The 14,819-nt window shown below is 35.9% G+C and overlaps 1 long non-coding RNA gene across 2 annotated transcripts in view; it reads left to right on the top strand.

Moving 5' to 3' along the window:
- The window catches only part of LOC103098737 (uncharacterized), a 91,440-nt gene that overhangs the window by 30,487 nt on the left and 46,134 nt on the right, over positions 1-14,819 (top strand). The window lies entirely within an intron of this gene.

Here is a 14,819-nt window from a genome sequence, read left to right as displayed (position 1 = left end):
CTGTGGTGGAAGGATCTTTGATTTAAATGCATAGCCAATTTGGCATGTGTAATGTTTGGTATGCCCAAATTGTTGCAGTGACAGACATTCTTGATAAGAGGATGAAGGGGATCACAATATTTTAAAATGGGTGAGTCTAGTGCAAAGGGCTAGCAAAAAGAAACTGAAGTTTTTTTAATCCTTAAGATTTCTTAAGAGCTCATAAATGTATTTATTAAATTTTGTGAATGGAAAAACTTTAATTAATTTAGAATACTTTTCCATGACTACATGATTCATGTTCTTTCCATCCCCTTCTCTCCCCCACTCCCCATAGCCAATGAGCAATTTCACTGGGTTTTATATGTGTCATTGATCAAGACCTATTTCCGTATTATTAATATTTGTATTAGGGTGTTTGCTTAGATTCTACATCCCTAATCATGTCCCCATCCACCCAAGTGATTGAGCAGTTGTTTTTCTTCTGTGTTTCTACTCCCACTGTTCTTTCTCTGGATGTGGATAGTGTCCTTTCTCATTAAGTCTCTCAGAATTGTCCTGGATCAGTGCATTGCTGCTAGTAGAGAAGTCCATTACATTCAATTGTACCACAGTGCATCAGTCTCTGTGTATAATGTTCTCCTGGTTCTGTTCCTCTCACTCTGCATCAATTCCTGGAGGTTGTTCCAGTCCCCATGGAATTCCTCCACTTTATTATTCCTTTGAGCACAATAGTATTCCATCACCAACATATACCACAATTTGTTCAGCCATTCTCCAATCGAAGGGCATCCCTTCATTTTCCATTTTTTTTTTGCCACCACAAAGAGCGCAGTTATGAATATTCTTGTACAAGTCTTTTTTTCTTATGATCTCTTTGGGGTACAAACCCAGCAGTGCTATAGCTGGATGAAAGGGTAGGCAGTCTTTTAAAGCCCTTTGGGCATAGTTCCAAATTGCCCTCCAGAATGGTTGGATCAATTCACAACTCCACCAGCAATGCATTAATGTCCCAATTATGCTACATCTCCTCCAGCATTCTTTACTTTCCTTTGCTGTCATGTTAGCCAATCTGCTAGGTATGCAGTGGTAACTCAGAGTTGTTTTGATTTGCATCTCTCTGATTATAAGAGATTTAGAGCACTTTTTCATGCACTTATTAATAGTTTTGATTTCTTTATCTGAAAATTGTCTATTCATGTCCCTTGCCCTTTTATTAGTTGGGGAATGGCTTGTTTTTTTGAACAATTGATTTAAAAGAGCTCATCAGTTTAGAAGAAAGTGCTCTGAATCTCTGTGTGTGTCCACACATCTACAACCTAATGCAGGAATGTCTGAACTGGCTATTAGAACACTAGCTACAGTGGGGTTGAACTATACCATGGAGACTACTGAAACCAGGAATTAAGGAATTGATGCTATCTGAATGTTCAAGTCCAAGATAGGACCAGCAATCAAGAAGTCTGAAGCCAAGTAATAATTCAGTCCTTTTCCAAAATGAAATGGCTAGGGATGGATTCTAGTTGGTATGCTCTATGTGTAACAGAATGGAAAGGTCATTGGACTAAGCAAAAGGAGTCCTGGGTTCTAATGGTATTCCACTATGTGATCTTGGTGAAGCCACTAAACTACCTCAACTGTAAAACAAAGGAGTTTGATCTATGAAGATGTAGTCCAGCGATTGCATGGATAGGCATATCATAGGATCATAGATTTAGAATTGGAAAGGATATTAAGAAAATCAGGAGCAAAACCATTTGAGGAAAGTTAATCCTCCTTATCTTATATAGGAAGAATCTGAGGCATCAGGATATTAAGCAATTTTGTTCAAAGCCAAGTTGAATTTGAATCCATTTCATTTGATTCTAAATCTGGCTTTCTTTTCACTCTACTACATACTAGGGGTTCAAAGAGAAAAAGAAATGACTCATGTACTTTAAAATATATTTTGCAGCACTTTTTGTAATAGCAATGAATTAGAAGCAATATTGATGTCCATTGAAAGTTGGCTTTAAAATCGGGGTATAAGCATGTAATGACATATTACTGTGCTAGAAAAAGTGATGAATATGAAGAATACAGAAAAGCAAAAGAACTATATGAATGCATGCAAAGTTAAATAAGTAGAATGAGGATAATATATGGTTACAAAATTGTATAAGAACAAAAATCTGAAACTAACTGCTATGTAAGTAGATGATCAAATTTATTCCTATCAAAGGGGGGGGGGTGGAATTGCCTTTTTTTCCTTTCAAAGAAGCAGAAGATTATGGTATGGAACATTGTATACATTGTCAGACTCATTTGATGGCAAGATTTACTGAACTTTTTTATTCTCTTTAAAAGATATTGTTAAAAGAGATAACTCTCTGGGAGAGAGAACAAAACTAGTGTTGCCATGCCAAGTATAGTGCTTATCCTGGGATCCCTAAACTTGTATCTAGGTGGACTAACATTTCTTTTTTGATGGTCAGCCTAATGATGTGCCAAAACACTTTTCTGGATAAAAAGGGATGGATAAAGAGTGACTTTTGGAAAGTTATCCATTTGGAAAGCAAAATTTCATATTTACTGTTTGACCTCCGATAAGTCAGAGTAACTTTGTATTATAAAGCTTGGCAAATGATTTACCCCTCTGGAATGCAGTGAGAATGAAAGAAAAGTCAACTAAAATGCTTCATGATCTCCCAATGGAAACTACTACATAGATAGAAAGTGGTAGCATTCAAATGAAATTTCTTCTAACCACGTCCATGAAAAATTTAGCTCTCAAAAGAGTAGTTTATATGTGGAATTTGGGGATGGGGCAGAGGGTGAGCCAACTGCCAACATGTGTTTTTGTTGAAATGTATTTGCTAATGTAAACAACTTATGGCTTACTGTGGCACCCAAGGACATCACGAGTTGAGTCTTGCATGACTTTTGGAGAATTTCACTCTCATCAAGATTAATACAAGGAAATCTGTAACACATATTTCTACGCTCACATGTGGCTCATGCAGTAAAAGAGAAAAAAGACACCCATTTATGTCAGGCAAGTGTTGTGAAGCAAATGGCATATTTGATCAATAGAAACATAAAGGAAAAGGGATGAGAGAAGGGAAAAACTTCAATAAAAAGGGTTTCAGGGTATTGTTTATAATACATTTTTTTAACTTAAACATTTCCTAGGACTCTGAATATTTTGGTTTTAAAATTAATGTCTTAAAATTTTTTGTCTATAATGTTTGAAAGTGAAATTACTTGGAAGGCTGTTTTGCATTTATAAATAGAAAGACAGTCCTTTGACTAACAAAATGCTGAAAAGAATAACCAGAAATGCAGAGCTTACTGTTGGCTGATTCTTGACTGTGTCCTGATGGGCTGTGGTTACAGGATTAACTCTTAAACTTTACTCACAATCAGATGAACATGTCTTTGCAATTGAAGGATTGAAATAATCTTCAATCTATTTAGTTATATCTTGTTTGTACAGAGATCTTGTATGTTATCTTCCTCATTAGACTATAAGAACAGGAACTATTTTCACTTTTTTTGGTAACCTAAGTACTTGGCATAGTAGCTGCCATATAGTAGGTGTTTAATAAACATTTATTGACTTGAAGTTAGCTTTCACAAGACACTCAGAAAATCACAATCAGAAGAAATTTCATGATAATAATCTAATGCACTCAGTTCCCTTTTTGTTATCTGAGTTTAAGGGAAGACACAAAACTTTATCATCCTTTTCATTACATTGGTAACTTGGAAAGGAAGACTCCTAAGTTGAGTGTCAGTGAAAGCTGTATTCCAGCTGTATAATGGCAGCCTGTATACACACTGAAGCACAGTCTCAAGAGTTTTAAGGAAGTTTCAAGGTTATCTTGGGTAGCTTTTCCTTATAAGACCCTGGAGAAGTAGTTATCCAGCTTCTAGTTGAAAACCTCTAATGAAGAAGAGCTCACCACCTCCTGAAAGGCAAACCATTCCACTTTGGAACAGTTCTTAATAGTTAATAGTATTTGTCTTACATGCTGCCTAAATTGTCTGAAACTTCTTATTATTCTTATTGTTTCCATACCCTGAGGCCAAGGAAAATAAGCCTAATTCTCCTTCCATATGACTGTCCTTTAAATAGTTGAATTCAGCTAACTAGCATGTTTACTTTCCACTTCCTCTCCAGACCTTACCTTCTTTAAGCTGAACACTCTGGGGTCCTTCAACCAATCCATATGTAGCATGACTTCCAACACTAACAGCACTTTGCTCACCCTATTCTGTATGTCTTCAGCTTATTGATATTTGTACTAAAGTGTGGCACCCAGAACAAAGCACAATAATCTAGATATTGTTCAACCAAGTCAGAGAAGAATAGACTAGGGCTTCCTCTGTCTTGCACATTGGGTGTTTCTTAAAAATTTTTTTAAAATAGTCATTAAAATTATTTTTTGAGTTTCAAATTCTCTCTCTCTAGTACCTTCTCCTACCCATTGAAATGACAGGCAACGTGACACCAATTATAGATGTGAAGTCATGTAAAACATATTACCATAATAGCCATATTGCTAAAGAAGCAAGAAAGAAAATGGAAGAAAATATCTATCAATCTGCACTCAGAGTTCATTACTTCTTTCTCTGAATGTAGTTAGAATTTTTCATCATATGTCATTTGGAATTGCCTTGATTCATTATATTGATTAAAGAAGTTAAGTCTTTCAGTTGATCTTTGTTATGATATTGCTGTTACCGTATACAGTGTTCTCCTGGTTCTAGTCACTTTGCTTCACATCAGTTCATAGATGTCTTCTCAGGTTTTTCTGAAACTGCTTTGATTATCATTTGTTATAGCACAATAATATTTCATCACAGTCATATACCACAGCTTGTTCAGTCATTCCCCAATGATATGATAGCACATCAATTTCCAATTCTTTGCCATCTCAAAAAGAATTGCTCAAAATATTTTTTATTCAGATTTTTTTCCCCCTTTTCTTTGATCTCTTTAGAATACAGAACTAATAGTAGTATTCCCAAGTCAAATGGTACACACAGTTTTATTGTTCTTTGGGCATAGTTCCAATTGTTTTCCAGAATTGTTGGACCAGTTTGCAACTCCACCAACTGTGCATGGGTACTTCTATTTTTTTCATATCTCCTCTAGCATTTGTCACTTTCATTTTCCTTTTTTTTTAGTTAATCTGATAGGTATGAGGTGGTACCTCAAAGTTTTTAAAAATTGCTTTCTTTAATCAATAGTAATCTAGACCATTTCATATGTTAATTGTTAACATTGATTTCTTATTCTGAAAACTTCTGGTTCATATCTTTTGAACACTTGTTAATTGGCAACACTGAGCTTTTCTTGATAAAGTCTAAAAGTGTATGAACTTTTTTGGATGGAAGTCACACTTTTATTCCTATTGAGGTTGCACCAACCTAAAACAACTATGAAGGGTGTGCCCATGGGAATGCAATGGAGGTTCTTCTGGATCTCTTTATTGATGTGTTAAATTTCCTTGGTAAGGTGAGCTCTTTTAGAAAATGTCAACTCTCATAACCCAGAGCACTTTCCTTGCCCCTAAAGGGCACCATATTGAGGATGATTGATTCCTTTGTTTATTCTGGGCTTTTGAAAAGAACTGGAGAGAATAAAAGATAAAGAGCTATAGAGAGAGTCTGGAACTAAATTCTCTGGAGAGAAAGCCTATCGATCTCCCTTAAGGGATTCACATGTATCAGAGATGGGATCAAACCAAAGGAATAACAGAATGGTAAGAAGCTCTTGGGTCAAGCTATGAACTGAATGATGTAGACTGGCAGGAGTGGCTTGACATGAATTCTTGGAAAAATTGATGAGAGCTGATGAAAATTAAAAAGCAGAGCCACGAAGTAGAAAAAATCAGAATCTCAAACTGTTGTATATTTTCATAAAATTCTTGATTTATAATTTTTTTTTCTTCTTTGAGAGTAATTTTAGGATAAGAAACTTGCTACCTTCCCAAATTAAGAAAGTGTACTATTTGGAGAAGGTGCCATGGAGATGACTGCAGAAACTACAACACTGCACCAAAAGATCCAGAATGAACTTTGAGATATAGTAAAATTGAACTGTGGAGGGTTGAATGCATTTATTTTGAATGTACACTCTTATGCCAAAGGGGACTGCCCCCTAATTGGCTTTTTGTCAATATACTTAGCAATCATTGGTTTTGTTCTCTTTTTCTTTTATTTCTACCTTATCCCTAAATTATTGTAATTTTCCCTTAGGAAGTACAATATTGTATGTACCTCTAGTTAAAGATCTTTAGAGATATAACTTGGTTATGTGTACTGATTTCATGGGGAAACTAGGCATGTAAATCTGGAATATTTCTACATGCTTGTTTCCCATGGGAATCACAGGGGGGATTGTATAATTAGAACCTGTTCCCCAGAAACTCCAGTTTCCAGCATCCCATTTTCCTCCTCACATGACATGCTGACAGAGGAAGGATATAAATTTTGTGTAGCTTCACTTCTCTCTCTTCTTATGATCAAGGATGGCTGAAGTGGGCTTTTTGGGAGAGGCGAAAGAATTTCTTCACATGGTCTTATTTTTGTTAGATAATTATGTTTTTATACTTCTATTTACTTTTTTATTCCTTTACTTCAAGTGATTATTAACAATATTTATAAAATACAATACTTGGAGTATTTGGCATTTATTTAAATCTTATACTGGTGAGGTAGAGATAGCTAGATGCTAAAATGGATAAAGTGCTGGATCTGGTATTTTAAACTTCTAGTTGTGTGATCTTGGGTGGTCACTTAATCTTTATTTCAGTTTCCTCAACCATGAAATGTGGTAATAGTGACATCCTCATAGGTAGTTTTGAAGATAAATTATTGTAGAGATCAAATGAGATAATATTTGTAAAACACAGCACAATACCAGCACATGTAGGTTCTTTATAAATACTTATTTTCCCCTTCACTTTCTTATGTGTATTGTGCAGTACTGGGGGGAAGGATTGATTCTTTTTTTTTTCAAAAACTCTTGCCTTCTGTCCAAGGCAGAAAAGTGGTAAGGGCTAAGCAGTGGGGGTTAAGGGACTTTCCCAGGGTTACACAGCTAGGAAGTATCTAAGGATAGATTTGAACCCAGAACTTCCTGTCTCTAGGCCTGGTTCTCAATCCACTGGACCACCCAGCTGCCCCTAGTAGAAGGATTGATTCTTGAGAGCATTGTTGCCCTTTTCTCCTTTAGATGCCCTCAGCCTTATGATGTACCCTAAGTATGGAGGATTGTATTGGCCCATGGGCAAGAGGCCCACTGGAGAGGGTAGAGAGGGACTATATGCAGCTATGGCATGAGTTAATTGTGTGTATTGTATGTGTGTTTTGTTGGGGAAGAGTCAGGGTAAGTAAAGCCTGTCCCACATTAAATATCCTGTCATTTGAAGTGCTTGTATGAGAAATAAGACATTTCCCTCTTCTTTTGAAAGAGATCTGTAACGGTCTCTGATATTTCCATTGGAAGTTCTGGGTGGTAGAAAAATTCAAGTATATATTTACCTTTTTTCATTTTCTATCCAGTGTTCTGATTCTGTGACCTCAGGTCAAATGGAACAAGTTTCATCCTTTTGTCACATGACAGTTCTTCACATATTCTAAAAGAGAATTCAGGTCTGTTAGAAGGATAAACATGTCTGGTTCTTCCAAGAATTTTCATATTGCATAATCTTAAGGCCCTTAATCATAGTGATTGTCCTGCTCTGGATATTCTTTAATTTATCAATGTCATTCTTGAAATGTGACATTTATTACGTTGTGAGCTTCTTGAAGGTAGGGACTATCTTTTGCTTCTTTTTATATCCCCAGCACTCACCACAGTACCTGTCACACAATAGACACTTAATCAATATTTATTGATTGACAGTCTAGAGCCCAACACCATTGTCTTTTTTTTCCTGTTTTTTTTTTTAACTTTTAAACATTATTTTATTTGGTCATTTTCAAACATTATTCATTGGAAACAAAAATAATTTTATTTTCCTTCCCCCTCCCTCCTGCCATCCCTCCCATAGCCGATGCATGATTCCACTGGGTATCACGTGTGTCTTTGATCCAACTCATTTTCAAGATGAGGATTGAGCAAAGAAGGGCACAATGGGAGATGATCTCCTTAGTCCTAGAAATCATGTCTCTTTTAAGACAAACTTAAGATTGTATTAACTTTTTTGGCTGCTACATCACACTGTTTATTCACATTGAGTTTGTTGTCCACCAAAAAAGCTCTACAATTGCTCCAGGGTTTGGCTCTCCAGTGTAAAAATTAATTTTATCTCTAATAATAAAAATATTATATTTTATGAGGTTTATTAAGGATTATTAGAAATCAAGGAATAAAGAAGATACAAAACAAAAACCACATGCCCGTGGCTGATTAGCCCATTCCTGCGTGGGAGGTGTTACTGCCAGTTAAATACCAATTTTGATCTCTCCAACCTGAGGACTCAGGTGAGATTATAGTGAATTCTGAGAAATACCAGGGACTTCTGGGGATTGAAGGAAATACCAAGGACTTCTGGGGCTCAAAATCTCCATTTTTACATTAGCTAAGATTGCTTCATCTTATGTTCATGAAGTTGACTTTTTGGATTTAAGAATAAGGCTTTTAGAAATTGCTATTAACTTTCATTTTGTTATATTTAGCCTGATATTTAGCTTCTGGAGATCTTTTTGGATCCTGAATATGTTAGGCAATGTGTTTATGCTTGTTTCTACATTCATGCTCTATACAAATTTGGGAAGAAAGTCAATTATATTTTTATTGAAGTCATTGACAACACTGTTTTCACATTGTCATCACATGGCCAAACACCAACCATGGGGCATTCTCCTAGAGGCCTCTTTCAACCTGATGGTGAATCTTGAATGTTTTTATTTTTATTTTTTTTGGCACCAGCCATTCAACCATAACTGAATGCATCCAATTATTCCATTATCTAGACTACATTTCTGCATCTTGTCCATAAGAATAGCATGGTCTTGAGGATGAGTTAAATGCTCTGCTAATATCTAGGTTAACTATATCTACATCATTGCCCTGCTCTACCAATATATTAATCCTGAAGAAAAAGGAAATGCAATTAGTTTGACAGCAATTGTTCTCAATGAAACCACACTGGTTTTTTTATGATCAATTCTTTCTAAAAAATTGCTATAAATGAAATTGATTGGTCTATATTTGGCTGACTCTACTGCCTTCTTCCACTTTTTTTTTTAAATAAAAACATTTTCCCCTTTCCAAATCTTTGGAAACTGTCCCATTCATTGCCATTGGAATAAGAGAGACCCCTGAGAATTCACTAGGATATATTCCAACTGGACCTCATGATTTGAATTCATCACTATTTTTTTTACTATCGCCTTGTTTAGTTCATGTATTCATTCTTAATGAAGTTCTTTTTTTCCTTCTCTGCTCCAGTTTAAACATTCATCTCCTAGGCAGAGAAAAACAGAAGGAAAAAATGAAAATCATTGAAGAGTTTGGTCTTTTCTCTGTTACCATTTATTATTATATCACATACTCTTTAGTGTTCCTAATCCTCTTCTGATTCTGAAGATTGCAGAACCCAACTAAAAAGACATATCCATGACTGGTTCACTATTGTTTGTTTTCACTTGTTTATTCCATTTCTTATTTTCTACCCTCTAAGACACCCTGATTGGATCCATTTCCCTGCCTTCTGCTACAATCAATTCCTCTGTAGTTGGCATTTTTCATGTTCAGTTTTTCTCAGTCATATTTCTATTTCTAATATCAGCATGCTGCCTGACACAGAGTAGGCACCTAATCAATATTTGGCAATTGACTCAATGATTCTGTAACTCCAATGGTCAATATCTGTGCATAAGATTACCTCTTTATAATCAGGATAAAAGCAATATCTCCATAGTACTATAGCTTTAAGTTGGATCTGTGGGCATAGAAGTAGAACCAGTTGGTTAAGTGATTTAATGACTCTTGTAAATTGTGAGACAATGTTATTGGCAAGGTCAAAGAAATCCAGATTTTATCCTTTGGGCAATGGACTCCATGAACTATAAATTGGACCTGCTCAAGCTTTAAACCGAATCAGGTCTGTCTTTGCTTGTATAGTTTCTAGGCAAAAGTATATTTGCAAAACATCACTAGGTCCAGCAAGATATATATGGATTATGTCATTATAGTAGTAATTACATGCCTTCACATTTTCCTGATTTCTAACTAGTTACATGAACTTAAGTTCCTGGAAACAATGGGTTGAAAGGGAGCAGTGGGACTATAAAGTGATAAGCCCGTTAATGTCTTGTAAAAAGGGAGCTTTTAAAGAATAGTTACCTCTTAACAACTTATGTTCTATGAATATGATGGAATACTATTGAATTATAAGAAATGATAAAGATAGTTTCAGAGAAATCTAGGAAGACATATATGGACTGAAGCAGAGCGAAGAGAGCAGAACCAATTATAAGGAGAACAATTTGTAATAAAATGACTATATTGTAAAAATGAATTTAGGAGGAATTAAGAACTCTGATCACTACCGTTGTAAATAATGATTTCCAGAGGACTGATGTTGAAGAATGCTCCCCACCTCCTGAGAGGTCACAGTTTTGGACATGACCAGTTTTTCCTCAGTGGAAGGGGGAGGTAGGAAAGAGTGAAAATAAATGCTTGTTAATTGAAAGCAATTTTTAACAACAACAACATAAAAGAATAGTCATCTTTGCGATATCAAATGGAATTCTGGGGTTCCATGTGAGACAGGCAACCAAGCCAAGGAACTTTTCCATAGAGGTTGGCATGTTCACAGAGGAATCCTTTCCTCTACCTTTCTTTCTCGCACTTTATTTGGCACCTCCAGAGTGTACTTATCTGTTCACTAATACCTATTAAAGATGTTACCAACTAAGGTATTAATAGAAGACTAAGGTAAGACATTAGCAAGTAATTAAAGAATTTTCTGATAGCATGAATTCCTGCTTTCATCAAACATTTTTCATTTTGTTGCTGGAGAAAGACTGTTGCACCAAAACTGGGGGGAACCCTGCCAGAGATGTATCAGGGATAATATGGCTTCAGAGGGAATGTGTATGACTCTGGGTTGTGGTATTTGAAGTTGATCTTCATGAGATAATGCCTTTCCTTTCTCTTTGAGATACTGACTTCTGGGGAATGGGGGAATATGTCATTATCATGAAGTTCTTAGCTGATTTCAGGTGCAGACATTGAAGAAATATGGAGGGGGAAGAGAGTACCCCAGATTGAGTTATATTTGACTTCGTCTTTTTGAATAGGGTAAGGTTCCAAGCTAAGTGATTCATGAGGGTGATGCACATCTGCTCTTGGAAAAGGAATAGTAATGAACTAGGTGTGAGAATGGCTGCTTTTTTTTTTTTTTACATAAATGGAAGCATGACTATTTGTAGTTTTATGTATACTAGAAGCAAGGCTTCTTTTGGAGTCTTTTGAAATGGGCAGAAGATAAGAATCTTAATGGGAAGTGATTTCTAGGAATTACATTTTTGGAGGTGTTCTTGGAGTTCTAGGTGGGGCTATAATGAGCTAAAATCATGATATTTATGAAATCATGTACATGAATAATTTTATATTTTAAATCCTATAATAACATGAGCCAATGTGGTGGATGGGGTTGGAGAAGAATTACTTCTACAATTAGAAAACTTTATATCTCATTGTAATGACAGCAATTATCCCTGGTAGAGAAGACCTAAAACATTTTCCTACTTTATGTGTGCTCTCTCTCATTTTGAGACACTATTTTCCCTTATTGATGGGACATTTTCTACTACTCTACCCTATCATTAGGGGAAGCTAGATGGTACAGTGGATAGAACTTGTTCTGGAATGAGGAAGTCTTAACATCGAGTTCAAATCTGGTTTCAGTCACTTGCTAGTTATGTTGCCCTGGATAAATCACCTAATCCTATTTGCCTCAGTGTCCTCATCTGCAAAACAAACTGGAGAAGGAAATGGAAAACCACTCCAGTATCTCTGTCAAGAAAACCTCAAATGAGGTCATGAGGAGTTGGACACAACTGGAAAACAAGTCTATACTAATGCAACACCAACATTACTCTTCTGATGGGGACTCAATCAACAGCACCCTGATATTTGCCTTGTGCTTAAAAAGTTGGAAAAACTTTTATTTTATAGATTATTTCATTTGAAAGTCACAACCACTTCATAAGGTAGGTGCAATAGGACAGATATAGTATCATTGTCCCCATTTTACAGATAATGAAGGGCAGTTAGGTGACTGACCATGATCATATAGCTAGTAAACTTCAGAGTTGGGATTTATTCCCAGCTCTCCCCAATGCTAAATTCAACAGCCTATCCACTGCCCCATGCCAACTGCTTATACCTGTAGCTCTATTCTCTGGCTAATGGTCAGACCACAATCCTTATGCCTTTTGTGTAATGGTGACATGATTTAACCAAATTTGCACATTTTTGTGGAGTATAGTAAGTATTAAGTGAGAACTATTTCAACCACAAAATTACTTAGCATAGCCAAGTTTTTCAAAGCAGATTATTTCATTTTGGAATGATTTCAAGCATGTCTTTTGTTCTATAAATCTTGTGAAGAATGGGAAACATACTCCCCCCCCCCTAGAAATAAAACAATCCACAAACATAATTTTGAAAGGAAATCCAAGGTCTACAAAAAAATAACTTGTCTAGGTTTTAAAGACAAGAAGATCTTTTCGGTTGTGAATTTAGACTTAAAAGCTGAAACTGGGGTAGCATGCTATGACTCCATTACCTTTACCAGCCAGAAAATTTTTGTCATTCTTATCTCAAAGTTTGTGAAATTAAGAAAAAACATCCATGCAGGGACTGAGCTAGAATTTTACTGCTGGAGTGAGGAATGCCATTGAAATTGTCAGACTCATAAACTTTTAAAATGTTTAGGTCTTTTGTAGAGAGGGTACATGGTATAGGGTTAGAAACCAATACCCGCAAGGCTATCAGAAGTGGATTTTGGTCTTTGAGCTATCATAAATTCTTATAACTTTGGACAAATCTTTAAAAATTTTTGTGCCTTAGTGTCTCGATTCATAAAATGAAACAATACTCACAACTTATTGTAAGAAGGTACACTTTTCTTCTTAGCACCTAAGATAAGGTACATAACAAAACTCATAGGGGCAACTGGGTAGCACAGGGGATAGAACATCAGGCTTGGACTTAGAAGGATCTGGGTTCAAATCTAGCTTCAGACATTTACTAGCTGTTTGAACCTGGGCAATTTTCTTAACTCCAACTGCCTTGCTCTTGCCACTCTTCTGTCTTAGAACTGATACTAAGACCAAAGGTAAGAGTTTAGAAAATAAACATACAAAAACCAAAAACTAGTTACAAGGTATTTGTATTTGACCTTATCTAAGGTCCCTTCCAATTCTAAAACATTAAAAAGACCCTTACCTTCTATATAAGAATCATACCCTGTATTGCTTCCAAGGCAGAAGAGTGGTAAGGGCTATGCTAGGGGTATTAAGTGACTTGCCCAGGGTCAATGTACTGAGCCTACTACCTGCCCCCCAGATCCATAACTTTTGATGCAAATGGCACATAGTTTTTCCTCTCTGAAAGAATACAAGCTTCTTGAGGGTGCTGCCTGGTTTCACTTTTATTTTTGTGTCCCCAACACTGAGTGAAGGGCTTAGTACATAGTAGGTAGTTAATAAATGCTTGTCAATTTATAGAAAAGCTGGGGGTGCTATGGTCAAGGATTATAGCCCATACTGCCAGATATTTTTACTGTGTTGTTTGCTTTTGCTTAACTCTTTTTCTTTGTTATGATGTAAGATTCAAGATAGTGTTATGGTGTGTGGATATCAATTAGGGAATTGAGTGGTACAAAATAAAACTTATAAAAACATTTTATAAGGTTTGCAAAGTCCTTTATAAATATTATCTATTTTTTATATGTAACAATTTTCTGGGTTATATGCTATAATTAACCCCATTTTACAGATGAGGCAATTGAGGCACAATGAAGTTAAGTGATTTGCCTAGCTATTGTCTCTCAGGTTAGATTTGAATTCAGGACTTCCTGACTCCAACTTCAATAATATATCCACTATACCACGTAGCAGTTAAATGACATCAATTAACATCGATGATCTGTATTTTGGGACATTGTCTGAATCTGTTTAAAAAAAAAGGACTCAATAGACCACCCGAAATTTGGATGAATAAGAAAAGAGAATGTTGTGCTGATGATTGCTTGAACATTCAAAATGATTCTTGGAAGTTTGCCTGAGAGGTCCATCCTCTCTCCTGCCTTAGCAGCAGTGATATAAAGTTTCTTTAAGTAGAAACTCTTTGTATTTGGTTGCCTGAAAATTCTTCTCTTGTAATGACAAGAACATTTTATCTGGAGTTGGAGGTTCTAAGCCCAGCTTTACTTCATGTGTTGCTTTGGGTGACTCATTTACCTTTCTAGACTCAATTTATCTAGCTGTAAACTCAATGGAAGTTAGCCTTTAAGGTACCCCTGGTTCGACATCTTTAATGCTATGAAAACCCTCTTCTGCTTCCTAGCTGAGTAGGGGAATCTCATCTGGCTATGACAAGAGTGGGGCTACTGCCAATACAGTAGATTAAAGATATATTCATTCAAAAGCAGTGCTAGGATGATGGGGGTGGGTAGGAGAGGTGGGAATCATCATTTGTACCAGCTTATCAAAATAATTGGTACTAGAGTCTTAGCCCCCTATTTGAACATTGGAAATTTTAGTTAAGACATTTCAGATGTTTGTTTTTCTTTTCCCTTTTTTCTCAGTCCTAGAGGACCTAAGGT

This window comes from Monodelphis domestica, chromosome 6 (assembly GCF_027887165.1).
Source record: "Monodelphis domestica isolate mMonDom1 chromosome 6, mMonDom1.pri, whole genome shotgun sequence".
Taxonomy (NCBI): domain Eukaryota; kingdom Metazoa; phylum Chordata; class Mammalia; order Didelphimorphia; family Didelphidae; genus Monodelphis; species Monodelphis domestica.
The sequence above is the reverse complement of the archived record's forward strand: the minus strand, read 5'-3'. Positions and strand labels throughout refer to the sequence as shown.